Source organism: Ammodytes marinus (assembly GCF_949987685.1).
Source record: "Ammodytes marinus genome assembly, chromosome: 20".
Classification (NCBI taxonomy): domain Eukaryota; kingdom Metazoa; phylum Chordata; class Actinopteri; order Uranoscopiformes; family Ammodytidae; genus Ammodytes; species Ammodytes marinus.
In genome coordinates this window covers 6,941,613-6,963,669 of record NC_137224.1, presented here as the reverse complement: position 1 = coordinate 6,963,669, position 22,057 = coordinate 6,941,613, and the positions used below count along the sequence as shown (strand labels likewise).

Here is a 22,057-nt window from a genome sequence, read left to right as displayed (position 1 = left end):
TTCCTGATGGCAATTATTTTTTTATAAATATATATTTGTTTATTTTCCCTCCATAAGTGGAAATAGTCACTCCTGACACCAGTGCGGCTGACAAACACAATAATTGCATGCCTGTGTTGTGCACCATGGGGGTGTGTTTGCTCACCCATGCACAACATGCAGTGGGGGGGGGGGGGGGGTGACATGAATGGCAAAATGTTGATCCTCCACTGCGTGCACTCAGAAGGGACTCTCTTGCTCTTTGTTCGGCAGAGAAGATATGTGTGAAATCCATCACACAGCTGCTAGCTTGGCATGATGATCGGTAACCCTCCCGCCCCCCAACCAGCACCAGCACCAGCAGCACCCTGCCTAGCCCTTCTTATCTCCCCTCCTCAGAGCTCTGCACGTGGGCCTTTTGTTTACAGCTCTTTCCGATGATCCACACCAGTAATACACATGACATAGCACGACTGTCTGACATGCCCGCCCAGCCTTTCACTCCTTAATCGCTGGCCAACACTGATACTTTCTGGACTAGAGCAAGCACTAAGACTGTGTCCAAACTAAGCCCACTACTTGTGAAAGCGCTGTGTGTCTGCACTAGTATTTTTGATATACTTTCATAAAGATCTCCTTTCATACTTAACCACCTAAACAGGAAAATGACTAAATCTCTTCTTCTCAGCCAATGTCTGTTAAGTAATCGGCAGATCACTCTGCTGCTGAGTCATATTCCTCTGCCTATTCCCCTCCTGCTATCCATCGTAATTGACACTGTGTTTAAAACAGCATTACTAATGATTTAGTTATTCTCATTTGCATGTTAAATAGCATAAAGGTATAAATGGTTACCAGACCAGAGACATTTGTTGTCATACCGCTGTCTCTCTTTCAATGTTTTCCTGTGTGTATGCCAGTCATTGTCAGAAAAAGGCCAAATGCAAAAATGTAATCATGATAAATTAACAACAAAATGCTACCCAATTAAATAAATGAATCCATTCTACCAGTTAACTGGGTCCTAGTACAATAATTGCTCTGTGACCCGATCTGTATGATTAGCTATGTTGATATTTAAAATGAATGATCAGAGAAGTGAAAGAAAATGTCCTTATTAATTACTAAAAGTAGGCTTCAAACAATTTACTTTTCGGATAGTCGAACAGCATCTGTAACCTCGTTCAACACAGGCACTTGGAATTTTTGTTACTTTTTCATTGGCCAGGTGTGTGCATGTAAAATGTCATCATTTTCCCCATCTGCACCACAACGTTAGTCCAGCGTTTGTAAGGTTAGTTCAGGCATTCAACAAAATTCAGGTTTTGTGAAAAGCTTGCATGAGGGTGTGAAAAGCTGCGGCTCAGTGCGGATGCAATGCCGAAAAATAGAGATAAAGAATGTGTCTTTAGCCTTGGACGAAACTTTGGATTGGGTTACACAATGTCGCTTGAGCTGAGCATATTGATCTTTAGTCTGACTTACAGACAATGGTAAGAACAGCAGTGACTGTTTGGGTCAATGGAGGCCAAATATCATTGAGATTAACTATGTTGTGGTAAATATTGTAAAAATGCCATGCTTTGACACTGTGGTTCATTGGTTATATAATATTTACAGTTGTGACAGGGCTGGTTTCCCCCGCATCAAGGGACGACATTTAATTTCCCTTACCCTGAAACCAATGTTACATTTGGTTGGTTGGAGTTGTGCAGCCTATTGAATAATCTATTTTGTCTCGAAAAAAATCCTGATACAGCACCGGAGATGAAAGTACATATTTAATGATAAACTATAAATAATGCACATCATCCAGACAGGTAAATCAATGGCCCCTGGAAATAGATCTCAGCTGTCAATGTTGACTGAGCTCATTCATCAGTTTCACGGGTTGAATTTATCACAGTGCAACCTTTTGGAAAATGTAACATTATCTTGAATCAGCAGTCTTGGGGTTGTATATATAGAGAATCAATGGTGTCGCAGCTCGACCGTCCGTGACTTGCCATCTATCAGTCCGTTGGCTGACCTGAGCGGCTGCTGTAGATGATGTGCTGAATGGTCAATTTCCTGTTACCTGTAAGGAGGTTAGTTGTAGCACAGCAGATCTCCCACTCCTGATTTCCCTGTGGGTTGCTGTAACTGCTGGGAAATTGATAAAAAAAATTGCACTGTGTGAGGTATTTGCACCTGTAATCTGAGCCCCTGTATCATTTGCAATCCAAGAAGAAGAAATCCTGGTTTGGATATTGTTTTGAAGTGTGACTGACAGTAATGCTATGCTCTTGAACAGGGCTTGATTCTCTGGGGCCAGGTTGTTAAATGCGCAGCAAGACATGTAATTCCACATTAAATTTGTTTTCCTAGAAATATTGAAATTTTAATCAGCCGCACACATCTGATCCTTTTGCCCTCTGAGCTACAGCCAGCGGCCTCCAGTGTGCCTCACGTTACATGATGTCAGATGATAATACAGCAGTGTATTTACGCCACTACTTCCTGGAAGGAGGGTAGGGGGGGTTAGGGGGATGCAAGTTTCTCCCCCCTATCTGATGACTAGATTACAGTATTTACTCTTGTGCACAGCCATGCTTGTAGATCCGCTGAAGTGATGCCTTTGAAGAGAAAGATGCAAAGAGGTTTGTGATCCTTATTTCAGGCGTGGCCGGTTGCTGCTTCTTAGTACAGTGGATGTTACCCTGTAAATCATCCATGTCCTGTTGATTTTAGTTCACAGGGCGTTCTTCCTATGCTATGAGCATTAACTTCCTATCTCAGGAATACTTTCTGCAGGGCAGCATGGGGGTGTCCAGCTGTTTGAGTGAGGTCACAGTTCAGTTGAAATGTGTGATGTGATGAATTTAATATTAATGAGAACTACTACAGAATGCTCTTACCGTTTTAGTTGTGTTCAACAACGGTGAAGTCCACAATACAGGGCAGTCAAGCCAACACCAGCCAAAACCATTTTGATGTAAGAATAACATCAAAATCTGGATTAAATCAGGATCACTTGGGGTGATGCATAAAACATGGCTTCTTTCAATACAATGTTTTAGGTTATTAGTGATATAATATTTATGTACAATATGGCAGTTATACACATACAGTATTTATGTCCGTCCAAAACATGAATTCTAAAGAAACCGTTGATTCCCTACATTTGCGGCCACGCACTTTCAATTTATTTAGCTCTTCAGGACAGGATACGTCTAAAACGTATTACAGAATTGAACAGTTTTTACAATGTTTCTTCCACATACAACACACCCACAATTAATGTTCTAGGTCATAGCTCAAAAATATACAGTTGGAGTGTACCATTTCCTTCTCTAATCTGGTTTACTGTAATATGGCACATAACTGAGCCAGCGTTGAGCACATGATGATGACATATGTGTTGGTGTAGCCAGAATTGTCATTCTTGACAGGAAGACGGTGGTGCACCCAGAGCTGTTCCAATTATGGATCCAACTATTTCCCTTCTCCTGTATCCTTTTGTCTCTCTCTTTGTGTGTGTGCGTGTGTGTGTGTGTGTGTGTGTGTGTGTGTGTGTGTGTGTGTGTGTGTGTGTGTGTGTGTGTGTGTGTGTGTGTGTGTGTGTGTGTGTGTGTGTGTGTGTGTGTGTGTGTGTGTGTGTGTGTGTGTGTGTGTGTGTGTGTGTGTGTGTGTGTGTGTGTGTGTGTGTGTGTGTGTAACTGTGTATGGGGGAGGGGGGTCCTTTCGCTGTCAATCTCTCGCCTCTCTCTTTCCAGTTCTCATAGTCCAGCTAATTTTATAACCCTAGTGTTTGGCTGTGAACCACAGCTGACACACACAGGATATGATCTCAACTGTTTATCTTCCTGCTTGTGGACAACCAGTCTTCTGAGTCAGCTTCATACAATCCTACAAGCCAAAGATGGTCATTTACGGGAAGGTGACAGTGGTGTTTTTATTGTTCATTATGGCCTATAGCGAGACTACAGTACATCTTCCATAACAAATCTGTATCTTTGTATTGGTGTACAGTACGTGTTAATAATCCAAAGCTTGACCTTTCTGTAACAATGATCTAAAGCGGATAAATAATCCCGAGCATTGTAACATATTGCTTCGACGCAAGATTTGTGCTTTGATTTCTCATCCCCTGTTTCTACTTTTGGCAATTCCCTGTGAAAAAAGCGGAGGCGTTCCTGGCTCTCTCTCTCTCTTTCTCCTTCTCTCTCTCTCTCTCTCTCTCTCTCTCTCTCTCTCTCTGTCTCTCTCTCTCCAACGTGTGAAACATCTCAGTTCCCAGACAAGGTTGTGCAGACAGACAAGACATGTAGCCTTGGGCTGTAGCCAGATATACTCACAGTAGATAGCTTGAGAAATCCAAATGGCATTTTTTTTTCTCCTCACCCTTTTGTGTGGCTGTACATTTTTCTTAAAAGCCCTGTTAATGTCAGTCTATATACTCCTACGTGTGTTTGTGTGTAGGTGAATTGTCCTGGAATACTATTTCTCTGCCATGAATATTTAGGTGGGGTTCACAGAGTTTAAGTGTTGCGGGGAATATTCGGCTGGGGTCTTGTTTAATCCTAACCTCGTTCTGCCTGAGCTGTTCCCAGGTGCCTAGGAGATCAGCTTTGGGAAAGGATGTGAGAAAAAAAAGGGAAGAGAGACACCACCACTGGGGGAAAAGTCTATCAGATTGTGGGGAAGGACGACTGAATAATGTCTGTTTTTTTACAAGCTGCAGTTATAATAAACTGAAGATTTTTATTTATTTTTTTACAGCCTCTGGCCAGCTATAAGTCATGTCTGGGTGTGCTAGACTGACAGGTTGTCCAGACTGATCTGCCTTTTTTCTTTTTTTTATCGTTGTTAAACCAAAATGGTAGAATCTAATGAAAACCCAGGAGGCAGGTCTGTGTAGGAGAAAGGAATTTAATGAAGGAGTGGTGGACTCCCACACACTGTCAGTACATTCCTTTGATTTAAGAAGCTGCATTTCACATACCTTCATCAGACATCAATCAAACAATGCGAGAAACGATATATTTTATACTGCAGCCGCAAAGGGTTAAAAGTGAGCTTTCACTTATCAATCAAATGCATATGTAAGTTGAAATACATTGAGCTAAATGTTAACGTAAGCATGCTATCTTGCTCACAGTGATATTGCTAGCAGTCTGGTGTTTGGCAGGTATAATGTTTACTGTGTTCACCATCTTAATTTACCATGTTAGCATTGGTAGCCAGCAATAACATTTAGTACAGTTTTGCAAGTAATCGGTTGCAAGCCAAATATTGGACATATTGAGTATTGAAAATCTGACTGGAATATAGCAGGATTACTAAAGCCAGACAGAAGTCATCCTACATTTCTGTCCTAACATAGGCCGGACTTAGCAGCTCGATAGACTGGCTAAAAAGCAACAAAAGATTTTAGTAGGAAAGGAGAGCATTCATAATTTAACATAACAACACATAAACCCTATGCTTTACTGGTACTCACATTAAAAACATGTGAAGCTCATGAGAGCTTATACATTTATATTTTCAAACCATCTGGTAGTCATCACCACTGGCCTTAGAGCGTCTTTTACTTTTTGATGGACATTTCCGACATTGCAGAGGCTTATTCCATCCTTCTGTTGGTTATTGATCTGAGAGAGAGAGCCACAGGTGAGTATTAAATCAGGCTTCTCATTTAGCTTCCCACTAAATGAATAACCGTATTGATGGAGTTGCTCGCATACACAGTCTGTCCATAATTGATCCAGTCCTCCTGCCTGGCTGGGCCCCTTTAGGAAATTTCCAGATATTTGATTAGAACAGTGATTGCCAAGTTGTGTAGAGCTGCTATATGATATTATCACACTCGCATCCTGCTTGCCTTGGCTAGGGGCCACTCATCGTTGCTCAGCAGACCTAGGGTGCCAGAATACACCGGTGTGTTTGTGAGTGAGGGAGGGCGGACAGGCGAGTTGGAGCCCTGGCTAACCAAATCACGCTCCCTTGTTCTCCGCCTGTCCTCCCGCTATGGAACATTAAGCCTGCTACGTGTGGACAGCTCATCAGGGACACGGCTCTATTCACATCTGATTATACAGGCGTGAAGTCCGAGCGCGTGCATTTTCTCTCCTGCAGTGGCCATTTATTATCATTTTCTGCTGCTGCGGTTTTTCATCTTTGGCTAATATTGTCCCTTTCATGTTTGCCGGTAAACACCATAAATCACAATGAGCCTCTTCACTCACTCTTCCTACCTTTACATCTCTCTCTCACACTGACTTTGTGGTGCTAGACTGCTGCTGCTGCTCTTTTTATTATGAAGGCCGTATCATTAATAATTGAACACAGACGTATTACTTTATGTGTTATTATTTTCCTTTACTCAGGAAAATTAGCAAAAAAGCTATGGTGATCTCATATTTCCTTTATTGCCTAAGTAAAGAATATTTCTATATAAGCGGCTCTATACTTTTTTTGTCTTGTTTATTGCAGACCCTCAACACTGATTGCATGAAAGTGTAAATGTAACTTTTCAGATTGATTCATTTAAATGATTGGACGCCTTAGCAAGCAGAGTTATCCAGCAATTTAAATGTAAAATGCAAAGATTTGAGCTAAGTCTTTAAGGAAAACATTTTTTTTGGATGAGGAAGTGACACAGAGAAGACCTCTGTAAACACAGTTTTGTGCCGGACTGTTGCTGGGGCCCGATAACAACTCCGATGGCCCCTCAGTGGGCGAAGTAGCCTACCATCGCTCTCTCTCTCTCTGGCTATTGGTTGGGCAGCGGTTGCCCTCTAAGCTTGTCTCTATAAATGGATTTGTGTTGATGCACTGTGAGATGTCGGTATGATGCCCTAATCTGATTGACCACAAACGTGGAGAGGTGGCTGAGTCAAAGTGTGTGTGGGTGTGTGTGTGTGTGTTTGTGTACATAGGTGTATGAGGTGTCCACCTGTCTTTGAGCTGGTATTTGTCACCTTGCTTGCTGTGTATTTCTGCTGAGCTTACAGTTTTCCCAGGGAAATAGCTGCTGTGTGAGAGGAGTAAAAAAAGTTTTGAGTCCACAGCGGTAAATCTTATTTGCACAGGTTCACACGTTAAGACGATCCATTCCCACTGTCAGACGAAGCACAGGGAGGTTAAATATAGAAAACACAACATTACTTCTTTGAACGTCAAGTTGCACACCCAGACACACACACACATACACACACACACACACACACACACACACACACATACACACACACACACACACACACACACACACCACACACACACACACACACACACACACACACACACACACACACACACACACACACACACACACACACACACACACACACACACACACACACACACACACACACACACACACACACACACACACACACACACACACACACTAAAGCAGAGATCCGATATAGTGCCAGAGATGATTTGTCATTTCCGTGTGCTGCCTATGTGTTATGTTGCAGTGAAAAAAGCATATCTGTTCATTCTGAATGTGAAGCTAAATTTCACCTCATGTTATTAGCGCTAGTTTGAATGCATTATTTTTTTTGCACTAGCCACTAACAGCTAATGCTCTGACAATAATAGCAGCTGTTGTCGACTTTAATGCATCTTTTTTTCAAATAGCAGAAATTCTAATATTCTCTTCCTCTAGTTTCTATCTGTTGTTTCTCTTGGCTTTTGTATTTTAATAGGGTCTTGCGACTTTAAGAATAGCACAATTGAGTCTAGCAGTATACTTGAATAGTACATCTGGGCTCTGATGTTTTACACTCCAAATGTAATACGAACCTTGTGAAACTAACACCCATATTTATGCAGTGTTGATCATGCACGGTGCTAATATGGGGGAAGTGATACACTGATGCAGACAACCACAGAGAGCTGCCGTGTTCACCGCAAACTATCAGTGACAGTGCTCCTGCTTTCCCTCAAGCCAACACTGAAATGGACACGATAATGATTGTTATTTTAGCTTAGGAAAGGTTAGGATTTTTTGATTTTTTTTTAAAGACAGATAATAAAGTATGTAAGAAAGGGCGTTGACTGAGGTATGTGTTCTTGTTCGAATGAGTCAGTAAGTGTTCAGAGCACACCCTGGGGGGAAAGCTGGGGTTGGCAGGTAAAATCTGTTATAATTTTCTTAGATATAATTTCTTTACCATTGTCAAGTGTAATGTACCTGCTTCCTGGGTGGGCATGTTGCTGCAGCAGCATTGCCAAGAGAAAATTGTAACCCCATTTTTTCAGATGGACTACAGTTCCTCTTCCACTCAAGAAGGGGACATATCTAGATTGTGCCCATACAAGTCGTATTTCTGCATTCGGCAGCTTTCATATGTTTCTGTGTTTTCCCCTCTGATGTTGTTGAGCCTGACGCTCAGAATGCAATTGCATTATACGGGGAGGTTCTTCTATTATTCAACAGTTTGCTTGATCTGATCCCACACTGCCAGGAGGCCACGCGTTATTTATTAATGAACTTTGAGATGATATGATGTGATTTTGTTTTTGAATACTCCCTCACGGTGCATTCCAGGAACTTAGGTGTGAATTTAAAAGTGTAGTATTATGCAGGATTAACAACATCATCCCTTTTGGATAAACTCTCAACTCTGTCCTGCCTGTTAAGCACAGACTCTTAAGCTGGCGCCATTATTTGGCTGTCATGGATATCGCCGAGCATGACACTTAATTTCCCAGGGTGCCGAGGAGCAAATGTTGACTGCCTGTTTTCATTCAGCTCCAGAGGGGGAGAGCAGAGGGTGGAGAGATGGGGAGGGCTGCAGGAGATGTGTCCATTCATTTATCGTTACAGGCGCCTATGATAAAAAAAAGAAATGGAGAGAGAGATAGAGCGAACCCCCCCCCCCCCATCCCCTCCACACCTCCCTTTTTCTCGGCTAGACTGGAGTGTCGCCATAGCAACATCTTGGCATGCTCCTGGCTGCTGGCAGGTGAAAACCTTGTAGCCTATCTAAAAAGAAAAAGAAAAATCAAGAGAAAAGTGAGCTTGTGAGCATGTAGTTTTAAAGTTTTTTTCAATTTTAGAAATGGTTTAAGAACATAATCACCTGATCAGTTTTTTTTTCACAAAGAATTCAGTTGGAGGGTAAAAACTGTACTTATGAGGTTTCCACACACAAACGCTGCCTCCAGATTCTTTGGCTGCTGAGCGCTTCCCAGGTAGATAAATTGTGCTCCATGTCAGCATACCGTCCTTTCAGGCCTCCCGTGGGTAATAGCAGGGATTATATATTAGATGGCAACACCCTACAATCTGTACTACAGTTTATGTGCACTCAAGCAACAGTACATTCTCACACAAATAGACTCAAAAGGTAAATAAAATCGAACTCTCCATGGGATCCTGAATAAATACATATTTTGGTAACTGGAGACAGAAGTAGGCGTTTTATGTAAATCTCCAAATCTGGGCTGATATGAATATATTTTGCCGTCTGCAGTTTTCGAAATCAGACAATTTTTCTTACTTATTTATTTTCAAATGAGGTTAGCATGGATACATAGGGATGAGCGCTACAATTTGTCTGCTGGATTTGGAAGACTAATTTGCATCACAGGCGCTCCCCCAAAAATGAACTCATTTAACTCTACTGACTAATGGGAAGTCACATATCACCCTTGGGCCTTCTTCACTATTCCTTTTGCTGATGGAGGGAAATGTTTATACTTTTGTTCTGTATTTCCCTCTTGGATAAATGGCGTCATTATGCATGAAAGGGTAACCTATAGATATGCTGTTTTCACAGTGCTCTAGGGTCTGCTTATTACTTCATAGCTTCCTCCTTTGGGGACGCTGTCCTCCCTCTTCTCTCAACTTCAATCTCTTCTTGCTACATACTGTTTTTCTGCTCAAGACAGGAACTGCATAGCACCTACCCCCATTCCCCCAGCTTCTTTTAATTTCATTTTTGTCTAACATGCTGCTCTGTCTGTGTTTGCTCTCCGTTAAAATAAAGGTGGTGAGCAGCGTCCTTTTGAGGCTAACGTCAGGCTGGCCGCTGCTCTGTGCAGCCCCTGGATAACGTGAATCGCTGAGGCCCTTCACCGACACAGTCTGGACCCAGGGATCAGCTCTCCTGATTGGGCTGTGAGAGCAGACTTCACTCTCACCCCACCCCCACCCAACACCAACTTCTATCAAGCCTCCTACTGAAGACGCCAGCAACAATGTGACTTCTGGACGCCGTCAGAACCATGTGACCTGCTATAATGGATCTGGGAATCAGCATACATTGAAATCAACACTCATCCAGGTGAGTGAAAAAGCCTTGTAGGAGCTAACACTGTGGCGAAGTGGGTAGGGCGGTCGTCCACATGATCGGGGGTTCGATCCCCCTTGCCCCCGCCACATGTCGAAGTGTCCCTGAGCAAGACACTGAACCCTAAATTTCTCCCGATGGTTAGCCTGCTATCGGTTTATGAATGTGTATGTGAATGGGAACATGTCTCCCTTGAATGACCATGTCTCTGGTCTCAATAGGATTTACCTGTTTAAAAAAAACATTATCTTTCTTTTTGTTTTACAAGATCTTTGGACACACGGCTCCCTTTCATTTGCACGAGCCTGTATTTTTTTTTCGTATAGTCTATGGTATACAGACTTTTTTCTATCACAAGTTCCCGACATATTTGTGGCCGTGCTGTCACTTCCTCAAGTTGGCTGTGACTTGTTGTGTGTCTCAGCTGGTAAAAAAAAAAGGACCAAGAAACAGGAAGTTGGATAGTTGTATGAAACAATAGTGAGAATGGGAGGACTGTGCAGTATAGTGTACAGTATACTTTAAAAAACACCATTAACTTGACCCTTTATGCTGGGGGTTATTCAAATCAGCCAAGTTTGGAATAGAACGTGGTGTGGTTTGTATTTATAATGTGTAACTAATGTGTGGTAAGGCGTCTGAGAAATGCAGTCACTTTTGGCTTTGTTACTTAGCAGTAGCACTGATACTGTATGTGGAACCTGATTGAGAGAGACCTTGTTTGGATTAGTTGGTTAAAATGTATTGTCTTGCTTCAGACTTTGAGCCTCAACCTGAGACTTGAGTGCAATCCCGTTGATAACACACTGTTGTTGACATTACAGAGGCAAGGTTTTTCCAAGGTTGCTTTGCTCCTAAAAGCATACTGTGACATTTAAGTTGCCAGCGTAATTAAGACTGACAGCTTGAAGGTGTCACTGTGTTAGGCACGGTGAGGAAAGAGAGAATTGGCCGAGATGGAAGAGCGAATCCTGACATAAAGCAATGAGTAATTTGAAGAAAAAAAACGCATTACAGAGGCTCTTCCTCAATTTATAGCCTCTGCCAACAACTGAGGTCACAGGGGATGTCGCAGATAGATGGTCTCCGTCTGTCAATTTCTACATAAACTCACATATAACTACAGTATACTGTATATATTCACATGACTAATTTTCCTGGTATTGCAACCCATGCTCGCTGGCTAATTTCATGATTAGTGATTTTCTTATTTGCAAAAAGTCCGTCAAGACACATGCCTTTGAGTTTTCCTGCATCTGACAATCCCCTTCATTGTTGTGCAACTCAAATATTTCAGTCCCCAACAAGCTGTTAAAACGACTTGTGGAGGTGTTTGGCAGTGAAAAAAATAATTGACAAAGGACAAAAGGAACATACAGTGTTGGATAGAGCAATGAAAAACAAAGCCTGTAGTCTGAGACGGAAGGAAGGAGAAAAGGAGAGGAGACTGCGAGGGTGATAAAATGTGTGGCTAAGTCATTGTCTTGTGGGACTGTGTCTGCATGTGTGTACGTATCTTATCCAGGGGTTTTTGTCAAGAGTGTGTGGCAGTCTTGCTCCCATTTCCCCTTGCTGGAGGAGCAGAGCGGTACAGGAAAGGCTGGCTGGCTGGTTGGCTGGCCGCACAGGAAAGGAAACAGTCTCCATCAAACAGCAGATGGAGGACAGCATGTGCTTAGACTGCAGAAACACACACACACACACACACACACACACACACACACACACACACACACACACACACACACACACACACACACACACACACACACACACACACACACACACACGCAGGATAGCACACATGCAGTCGTACACACATATTGTAGAAGGCGGCACTAGGTGCAAATACAGTTCCTTTTGAAATGCCTTGTGTCTGAATTGTGCCATATGAATAAACTTCCCTTGCCCTTTTATCAAGAGCATGACTCGGATCGCACATCGCAAATGTCAGATGTGGACAATGTAAAGTTTTCTTGGAGTTATCTAGTTGAAGGAGAACGATAGAGGACTCTGACTTTTCAAATGAACTTTTGAAATGTTTTCACAATACCAAAGACGTGTCTCCTTGCTGGTAGGTTGTTTTGCCCTCTCCACTTTTCTCAAAGCCCCCTCCTTATAGTATTTATACTTTGCTTTAGTGCCGCAGTCCCCTGTAGCTATTCGTCCTTCACATTTCTAGTCACCACTTGAAAAACAGACCTGGGATAAAAAAAAACTATTTGCACTCAGGCATTTGTTTTCATTGGCGTGTCTGCAGGATTTTGTTTCACCCAAATGAAAAATTCTGATTATGTAAGGTGTTGAAAAAAAGACCATCGATTTATTTATTTTTTTTCTCGGTAAGCCCAATCTGTCAGGTTCTCATTGCAAAAACAAAAACAAAAACAAGCATTTCATTTTTTGCTCCACAGTTTAGGTTTATACTTCTCATAAAGTAGAGATGAGGTGGGGAGCCTTGCGTTATCTCTGTGGCCTGAATGTCAAAAACAGTCGTCTGTTTTTGAAGTTTAAATGATAACCAATATGTCATCACCTCTTCCTCCTGGTGTGTATATGTCCATGATTTCTGCTGGCCTGCCATGCTTCCATCATGCCTCTGTCAAGACCTGTTAGTGGTGGGCCAGGTCTCTCCCTGAATGCCGGCCCTTCTCACAGAGCGTTTTGTCAGCAGCGTGTGACGACTGGAAGCTGCACTTCCTCTTTCCAAGAGGCCAGTGGGTTCTACGAGAGGCCTTCGTCGTTTATTAGTCGTTTGCTCTCAATATGCTATGTGTGTGTGTGTGTGTGTGTGTGTGTGTGTGTGTGTGTGTGTGTCTACTCATTCGTGTTACAAGCCTGCTTAGGAGGGAGGGACAATGCGGCTCACTATGGTGCCCAAGGCCCCACTGAATGACTCATGTTCCTATAGAAATCGGGTGCAGAGGCCAAACAACAGGGTTACACAATCTTAATCAACAAAGTGCGGTTCATAATGTGCTCTGCAGGGGCCGTGATCCTGCAAAAGAGGATTGTGAAAAAATGTGTTGGATGGCGGGTGGAGGGTTTGGGTGACATAATTACTGTGCTTCCAATTGCAGTTTGTCCTAAAAGGCGCACTGCTGCTGCTGTTGGAAAAGTCAACCAAAAATCACTGCACCTCCTCTGTGAAACCTGACTTTACACCGGAAAATACCAGTCATTTTTCTACCAGTTTTGTCAAACCTGTTGTTGCCAGGTGTGTGATAAGAGAGGATACATTTACTGCGGTTTTTGCTATGGCAACTTGCGGGATAGTTTGAGAGTAAATCCTTGCTTCGCTTGCAGACAGTATGGGGACAATGTCAAGAACCTGAAAACGCAGTCCTCCACGCTTTCCTTTTTTTAAAGGCTCACAGGAGGGGTTTAGAGTCTGCGCCTGCATTAAGCAGACAGGCCTGCAGCAGCAGCCGAGGCAGGCTCTGTCTCCTCATCCTCACAGCGTGGGCTGTTCACTCATGCCTTCTTCTCCTCTTCTCTCTCTCTCCTCTTTCTTCTTTTTCCTCCCCTCAGAATCAAGTGGCTTTTTGTTCTCCCACAGCGGTGCTTATCACTTGTTTCTCCAGCGCTGCCCTCCTTCTCTCCCCACTCCATTCTCCATCCCTTTCTCAGGATATGAAAGATTATTTTTTGGGGGGAATAGATCTTGTCCGTCCCGTGCAGATACCCAAAGACTACTGTAGTTATCTCTCTGCCTCTCTGCAATAGAAAATGTGAGAAGTGTATTTTGCCTCCCTTTTCCTCTAGTGGATTCTCCAGTTTTGAATACTTCTTTTTACCAGAGGTTTTTACCAGGCCAGGTTCTGCTTAGACCCCCAGTCTCTGCTGACTGTTAAATACATTTCATGCCAGTATCAAAAGCTTTGTGGATCGTCATCCTTACAGGCACTGACACCGCAATTTATTTAAATTCATTTGAGTGAATAAGGTTTCTTTGTCCCACAGGATTCCTCAATTGCCTGTTATTTCTGCGCTTGAATAACATGACATAAAACTGAGCCGTGCATTTCTCAGGGGACACAGCCTGGTTAGCAATGTATAATGCTCTCAGGCATCTGAGTCAGCTGTTAAGATTCTGCATTGGAACCACATTTTAATCCCTTTAATCCTTTTTTATTGACCATTAACTAAATGTACCTCTGACAAATCTATGGTATGTTAAAGAGGTGATTTGACCACCAGTCATCATTTTTGTCTACTGTGTCAGATTTATTGTTATGTGTAATTCCAGAGGTTTATAATCAGTGTCTTGTGAATGGATATAGCTAGTTTCTGAATGAGTAAATGTATTAGTAACATTGCATTGGGAGTGTTACAAATTATCAAAAAAATTAAAACTTGGACATTTTTTGAGGGGAATTTCCAGAATTTAAAATAGCGTATGACTGTGTGGAGTCCCAGCTGGTTGCCTAGACACCTCATGGAGTCACTGCATCCTGCCATAAAATAGTTCCAGCGAATATCTTCCACAACACAACAACAACTTGTAATTTTTTTTACATGTAAACCCTTGCCCTATGTTCCAAGGGCATTATGTTAACAACACACATTACTTTTCAAAGGATTTTATGTTGTCCGGGACTCAGTTTCCCAGGGTTCCTATGTTCAACTCCATGCCTTGTTCCTTTAACATGCCTAATCTAACGCCATTGAACACAATGTTTGTTGATATGTTGGTGTCTTATACCTACAATGTTCTGCCCCTAAAATATACTACTACTTTTTGTATGTTTTTTAGAGACAAAGACAATAGTTTGAGATTCCTCATTCCTGTCAATTAAGTTTTCCTTTGCAATGCTGTAGGAGGTTTGCCTCCTTTCCCTGGTAAACTTCTCGCTCGAGTCCCTGTTTGCCTAATCAATTCAATTATGATTTCTTGTCATAATGGAAAAATACATCTTGGTAAACACAGGAATTAGGCATGTGCAGAATGCATGTCGAAAATGTAAACAAAATGTCCAAAAAGGATCCATGTGCTTGCCCCATATTAAAAAAACTCATTAGTTTACCAATGTTTTTTACACTTTTTTCCTCCTCTTAATTGTCTTACAAGTTGATCAGTACATTTCCTATACATCACCACGCTGACAGGCTCCCAGCCTCACACACAATCCCCTCTCTCTCTCTCTCTCTCTCTCTCTCTCTCTCTCATTCTCCTCCACACGTCACTCACACTAATACCTGTTCACGGCAGAGTGCCGGTAATCACAGAGTGCCGGGTGATAACGAGAAGTGTCACAAGGCCGCTTTGGTTATATATTTTTTTCAAGCCAGCTGCAGCACATTACCCTGGCTATATCGACAGCTCTGGTTCCAGGCCATAATTGCTCTGCCTCTTAATAATTGAAAGAGAGGAGGAGGATGAGGTAGAATCCCAGAGGGGCCAGGGTGGGAGAAAAGATGGATGCCTCTGTGTTCAATGCTGTCAGGTTGGGAGGTGTAAGGAGTCTGGAGGACATGATGAGACCCTCACGAGGAGATTGCCTCCCCCACCCCCTACTCACACACACACACACACACACACACACACACGTGTTGTGGACGATAGACCACAAGTGGAATGATTTCTGTCACTGCGTTTTTTTCAACAGGCCCTGGCAACATGTGTTTTTCCCATGGACCCCCTGCTGAAGTGTTTGTGGATTTGTGGCTATGCGGGCTTTTCTCATGCGTGTGTATTTAATGCTAAGAAGCCAGGCAGTGTGGCTTTGCATGTCAATTGTTGGCAGATTTGGTGCAAGAAACGTATGCATATATGTAGTGTGTCTGCAGTGACTCAAATAGCTGCTGGTGCCTTGGAAAGAGGAACTTACTGCACAGCGCGAAACTCACAGACTAAAAAACACCCAGCAAAGTGGCAGTTTAGATGTGGTGTTTGCTAGTGCAGACGACAGACTGGAGTAAATATTTACAACCAATTACGCTCTTGGTTTCCAGGCCTCACCAGCGTGACAGTAGCATCTGAATGCTAGAAAAACGACATGAAGTCGTACGCTCAATGAGAAGCTGCTCTCAAATTGTTACAGTTATGGCTGGAATGTTTTTTAAGAGGATTATCAATAATCGCCTCTAATATAGTACAGTGTTATTCTTAACTAATACGCAGCAGCTACAAAAGCTCTTATTTCCAGTGAGGACGGCTCTACACAGTAGCAGCCATATCTCACTCAACAGGATGTTATGGCCTGAACCTGGCAACCCACTACAGCTTTATTTTCTGGCATTGGTTAACATGGTTTTCTTTGTTCTTTTACATACACTTAATCTTTTTTATATATCCTGCATGCAAACACAGCACCAGCATGTACATAAGCACATATGCTTTTTTTTCACACATTCTCCTTAGATCTCTGTGAAAGATGGTACATTTGTTCCCATAGCCGGTGAGAGCTGACACCGCAGAGTGGAGCCAGCGGGTCTCCAAGGTCATTACCACTGACACAGCGTCTAGGCGCCCTGGGAAGGAGGCAGGAATTGATTAATGACAATGCTAAAAGCGCAGGAGGGGAGGAACCCAGATTGGCAAGAGAGCAGTGCTGCAGAGGTAGAGTTGTTACCACTGTACAATGGGGGCTATAGATAGCGCAAGTGTGAGAGATACTGCAGAGCGTGACACAGTGATACCACTACTCCTGTTAATTATCATAGTACTCTTTGTATATCTGAGTCGGAGCTTCAGTCAAGAGAATTACATGTAGGTTAATGGAGGGGCTTCGAAATTGCAGAGAAATTCAGTATTATTTGCAGGAACTGACTCGTTCTCAGGCATTCTTTACATGATTATTTTCAAGTCACCTATAATCCCATTGCTGGTCCTGGGTGCCTTGTTTGTGGTAGTGCCTCTGGTCAGGTTACCATGGGAACACATTATGAGGAATTGCAGTTTTACGTGTTAAAACAAATCTGCATTTTCCAAAGTGTGCTTTTTAGAAACCTTGGAAATGGATAATGAACAGTGTGTCACAAGTGGAGAAAAAAATCTAGCTCAATAATATATGCATGGACTACAATGTAATATAAGTTATCCAATTGGGTTACATTGCATTGGAGGCGGTCGCAAATGCCGTGAGACTAGGTTGCTGTGTGAGCACGGTGACACCCCAGCTTAATTTCCTCTGTCAGGACCGTAAATGTAGCGCGCTGTACTTTTAATAGCCAACCCGGCCCAGGTTTACACACTGCACCTCCCCAAAGGCAGAGAGCACAGAGAGCAGTGGTGATAGGAGGACGACCTACGCAAATAGAAAGCGTGAACTTGTTAAACTTCCTGCAGTCTTCTGGTCAGAATCGTACCCTGTGCTTACTGATTTATTCATTTTCTTCCTTCCTTGACATAAGATACATAGAAACACATTATTATAAGAGTAGACCAGTGATTCTGAATTGCTTTTTTTTTCTTTTTTTTTATACAGTTGAGGGACTCATTCGATGCTTTTAAAGAAAATAACTATCCAAATCAATGCAGAGACTTTGACTTTGAGTCCATAAAACAGGCCATGCTGCAAAACCACTGGACCCTAGACTTCCCATGATCCATCTTGAAAAACATCCTTTATTGATTTAGGTAATTTATAAAAGTTTTGTTGCGGTCTAAACATATATAACGATACACATTTTGACAAAATTCACAGAAAGCCTACAACATCATCCTCTCTCACACACATTTCCCACTATTGCTACATCGTACTGCCATATAAACCAAACATTACAACATAAAGGTGCTCCGAGGAACTTTCTGTTTGTGTTCATTCTTGCACCGCCTTTGGACAAAAGTGATAATGTTTTTACATTGCCTGCTGTAGTTCCTGGGTCAGCGTACCCATGATAAAGGCATTAAGAAAAACTTTATCAAAATAGCATTCTTTGCACTGATGGTCTCGTTTGCTGTTACATGTCACTAATGATCATCAGAGGAAAAATGAGACTCTTTAAGAAATATTTCTCGTCGCATTAAGTTTGACACCCTTCACTAGTTACAGAAAAGAAACAAAGCATGATTATATACAGTATAGAAATGATCATCTCTTATAGCTTTTACTCTAGCAGTAAGGCTTACCTATTTGCTATTTGGTTGCACCACAATGCTCTCTTTATTACTGGCATACATGCTGTTACTGATATATGTGTCACAAGCTAATATCGGAAAGCCACTTTATCTGTCTGGCTAAATGTTTCTGTGTATATTTAGAAGGAACTCGGTGAGGTTTAAAGGATTAGTTTGACATTTTGGAATAAACACATATTAGCTCTCTTGTGGAGAGTTGGTTGAGAAGATCGATACAACTCTGATATATGACTGAAAAGGTCTGATGTGTTAATGACTCGGCATTAGAGGCGCCTGGTGACAGATTTTATTTCGTTTTTTTTATGCTATGCTAAGCTAAGCTAAGCGTGTCCTGGCTGTGTGGCGTCATATTTATCATACTAATTATCTGCAAGAAAGACATTTCCTAAAATCTTTATTTAATACTTTTTTTTAAAAACAAGCTATAAAATAATGTATTTCTGATCTTTAAAAAAACACTTAATTAGGGTTGATCAGTATTGGGCAGGAACAGAACGATTTCATTCAAGTTTTAAACACAACGGTGACAAGAAAATGCACACCTATTAGCCCATAGGTTAGCGGTTGTCCTTCCTCTTAGAAGCTTTCTTAAAGACTTAGCTTGTAAAAAAGAAAAATTCCTTGTGGCCTAAAGGGTAAACAGTCTGGCAGCAAAGAACACAATGTACCTACTGCCCACTCACCCTGTCACATCGCCCAACACCCACCACCACCACCCATTTTCCCAAATTCCCCCAGCTGATGTATTTGAAGAGACAGAGAGACTCTGTGCCCAGAGAAACGCTGTTCAGTAGGAACTGACAGTGCTCTGTCTCGTATGAACGCGCGATGCCATGCCATGGGCTTCCTGTTTCGGAGGCAAAGACAGCCAGTTTCCTCCCGTCTTGTCTTCTTATTGTAACAAGCTTGTTCTATTTCCTGACGGTTAGGTTTCTGGGGGCTAACTACTAGTGAGACAATTACAGAGAGCGGCAGGGTAATTATTATGTCACTTCATGTCTTATTTTATTTATTTTTTTAACCCTGACTGAGAGAATGCAGAGCAAGAAGCACACCACAAGTCCACAGAGAGGGATAGCTCATCCTCCAATATAAAACACTGTCAGGGGGGAAAAACATTCATCATCTTTGTTTTCGGCTTGGGACTACATACAACACCAGATACACTGCGAGTCAGAATTCCCATACCGCCTGTCTGATGTTTGGAGCAAGGACAAATAAGAAAACAGAGGGCCTTGTAGCAACCTGCTGCTTGCATTCTCTGTTGTCTCTCTCTCTGTTTTGTGACATGCTGATATATATCGGAGCCTGTCCACTGTTTTGTTTACGTGCTGTAAGGTATGCAGGTATTATGTGGTGGCAGGTTGTAATCAGTGGAGACAGAGCTGTGAGTCACACTGTGTGCATTCCAGGTGGTCTCTATACCTCTCTCTATATATACTACTCCAAATGATCAGTGTCTCTGGTTTGACTATTTCTATGTATGTTTGAGTAAAATTAAATGTTTTGGCTAATATGACTACTGACAATGTTTCTTCCAAATTCCATATGAAAATATTATCTTTTAGAGCATTTACTTTAATTAATTAATAAATAATAATAATAAATAAATGAATAAAACAGTTTCAGAAATTTCAAGTACAGAGGAGAGGAGAAATAAATACACTCTTTCAATGCAAAAACTACTGTATTATTAAATCCTAATGTGGGTTACGTTTAATGCATACATTTGTAATAACTCTTGCTTCCTACCCCTTATAATATTTAATTGGAGTTTGAGCTCAGTTCCTGTCAATACAGATGAGGCCTCCTGGAACCCCAGTGACCCACCTCTAGACAGATTCAACTCCATGCCTGGTTAGCCCAGGACACACATACCGGCGGTCTGGCTATAGCTGGAGACAATACCCTTCCCCAAGGCTATACTCGCAAATGTGTCCTATCGGAAAATAAGGGCGCCTTAGAACTTCCCCCGGAGCTTACATCTCCCGTGTGACCCATTTCCATTAGGGCTGATGGTTGGTGGTGACTATAGGCTGGGAGTGCTAAATGAATGGAGAAAGACACAATGTGCACACACACACAATGTGAAGATAACCGTTTGCCCAGAGTCTGACCTGCATTAAAAAGATGACTTGTACTAATAATAGTCTAATTTGAGACTTGTGGTCTATGCTATTATAGTGTATGCTGAGTGAGGAGAGATTGTGAAAAAAGCAGATTAGATATGCAGGAGAATAGGAAGCAAGTGTTATTTAAAGTTATGCGACAGGGACAGGGGAAAGGAAGTTGGTGATCTCCTAAGAGAGGCTGAAGAGGTCAGGCTTGGAGACCACTGCTTTGACAAGATGAGAAAAGCTGGAGAGAGAGAGCTTGGGGTAAACAACCCGTGGTCCCCCAGGAGCAGTTGAGCCAAGCCAAGGGGTTGGAGGCTATACAATGACACAAGGCCACATCTTCAGAGGTGGTGGCATGGGAGAAGAGGTAGCCAAGAACTAAGCACAAGAGCACAAGATACAGCCTTTGGGCAAGCATTGAGCACTTCTTCTTCTCTAGGGCGTCTCAGTTGTGCCACCACCACCACCACATAGAGAAACAAACAAACAAGACAGACACAGCAGCATACATAAAAGTCAATGCAGCTTGTGTAGTGAGTCCCTAACGGCACTATGAGTGAGTGAATTTCCACATCACAAAACCACAACTCCTATACACACACATGTGCGTGAGCGTGCATACATACACACACACACACACACACACAAAGTCACACCCTGAGGAATCACACACTGTACTGTACTAAGTCAGCTCAATATCCTCCCCCTCATCCAAGCTTGTGACATTTGCAAAGAGAGAGAGAGAGGGAGAGAGCCCTTAAAGAGGTGGGTAAGGGGGGAAGCTCTCTCCAGTCTATCCGCTCTTCCCTCATTAGAATGCTCTCATCAGTCTTCCCCATGGGTTGGAGGGTGGGAGTGGGGGGTAGGGGGTGGACATGTCGAGGTTTATTAATCGCTCCAGAAAATATTATTGACCCGGACCTCCTGCTCCCTCTCTCTCTCTCTCTCTCCCTCTCTCTCCCCTCGCTGCTGCAGTCAGTTGTCTCTGCTCCGCTGCCCTCCTCCTCCACATTCCTCCGGTGTGTGTCCTGCCTGGACAGAGTACAGGACACTGCGGCACAGCGTGGAGGCTTCAACACACACTGTCTTCCATTGACTATGCACTTGGCCTGGGCTTTTTTTTCTTTTTTTCTTCTTACCGCAGCTGCACAGCATCACACACACACACACACACACACACACACACACACACACACATACGCTGGCTTGTTTGCACACACACACACACACACACACACACACGCACACACGCACACACACACACACACACACACGCACACACACGCACGCACGCAGTCTAAGCACACTTCTGCTCTGCTTCACCAGGGGGGTGATATCAGCTTTGTGCTGGCGCGCCTGGATTCCAACCTTTTTTTTTAATGTATTTTGTGAGAAGAAAAAAAAATACACCTTTAAAAACGCAAACATCCCAAGGGCTACACAGCTTTCTAGAGAATAGAGTTGCTTTAATCAATGTGATGTGAAACCCATTCTGAATGCTCAAACAACGCAGGGATCGATCGGAGATGCTCTTTTAACCTCCCTCCTCCTCTGCATTCTTCTACCAGAAGAAAATGAGGGAAGGATCA

General features: G+C 42.6%; 1 protein-coding gene across 2 annotated transcripts in view; it reads left to right on the top strand.

The window, feature by feature from the left end:
* The window catches only part of ptprea (protein tyrosine phosphatase receptor type Ea), a 50,130-nt gene that overhangs the window by 13,630 nt on the left and 14,443 nt on the right, over window positions 1–22,057 (top strand). For both annotated transcript variants that reach the window (XM_080049336.1, XM_080049335.1), the window contains exon 2: window positions 9,966–10,262. The gene's annotated coding sequence lies outside the window, so the exon portion shown is untranslated. The remainder of the gene's footprint in view (window positions 1–9,965; window positions 10,263–22,057) is intronic.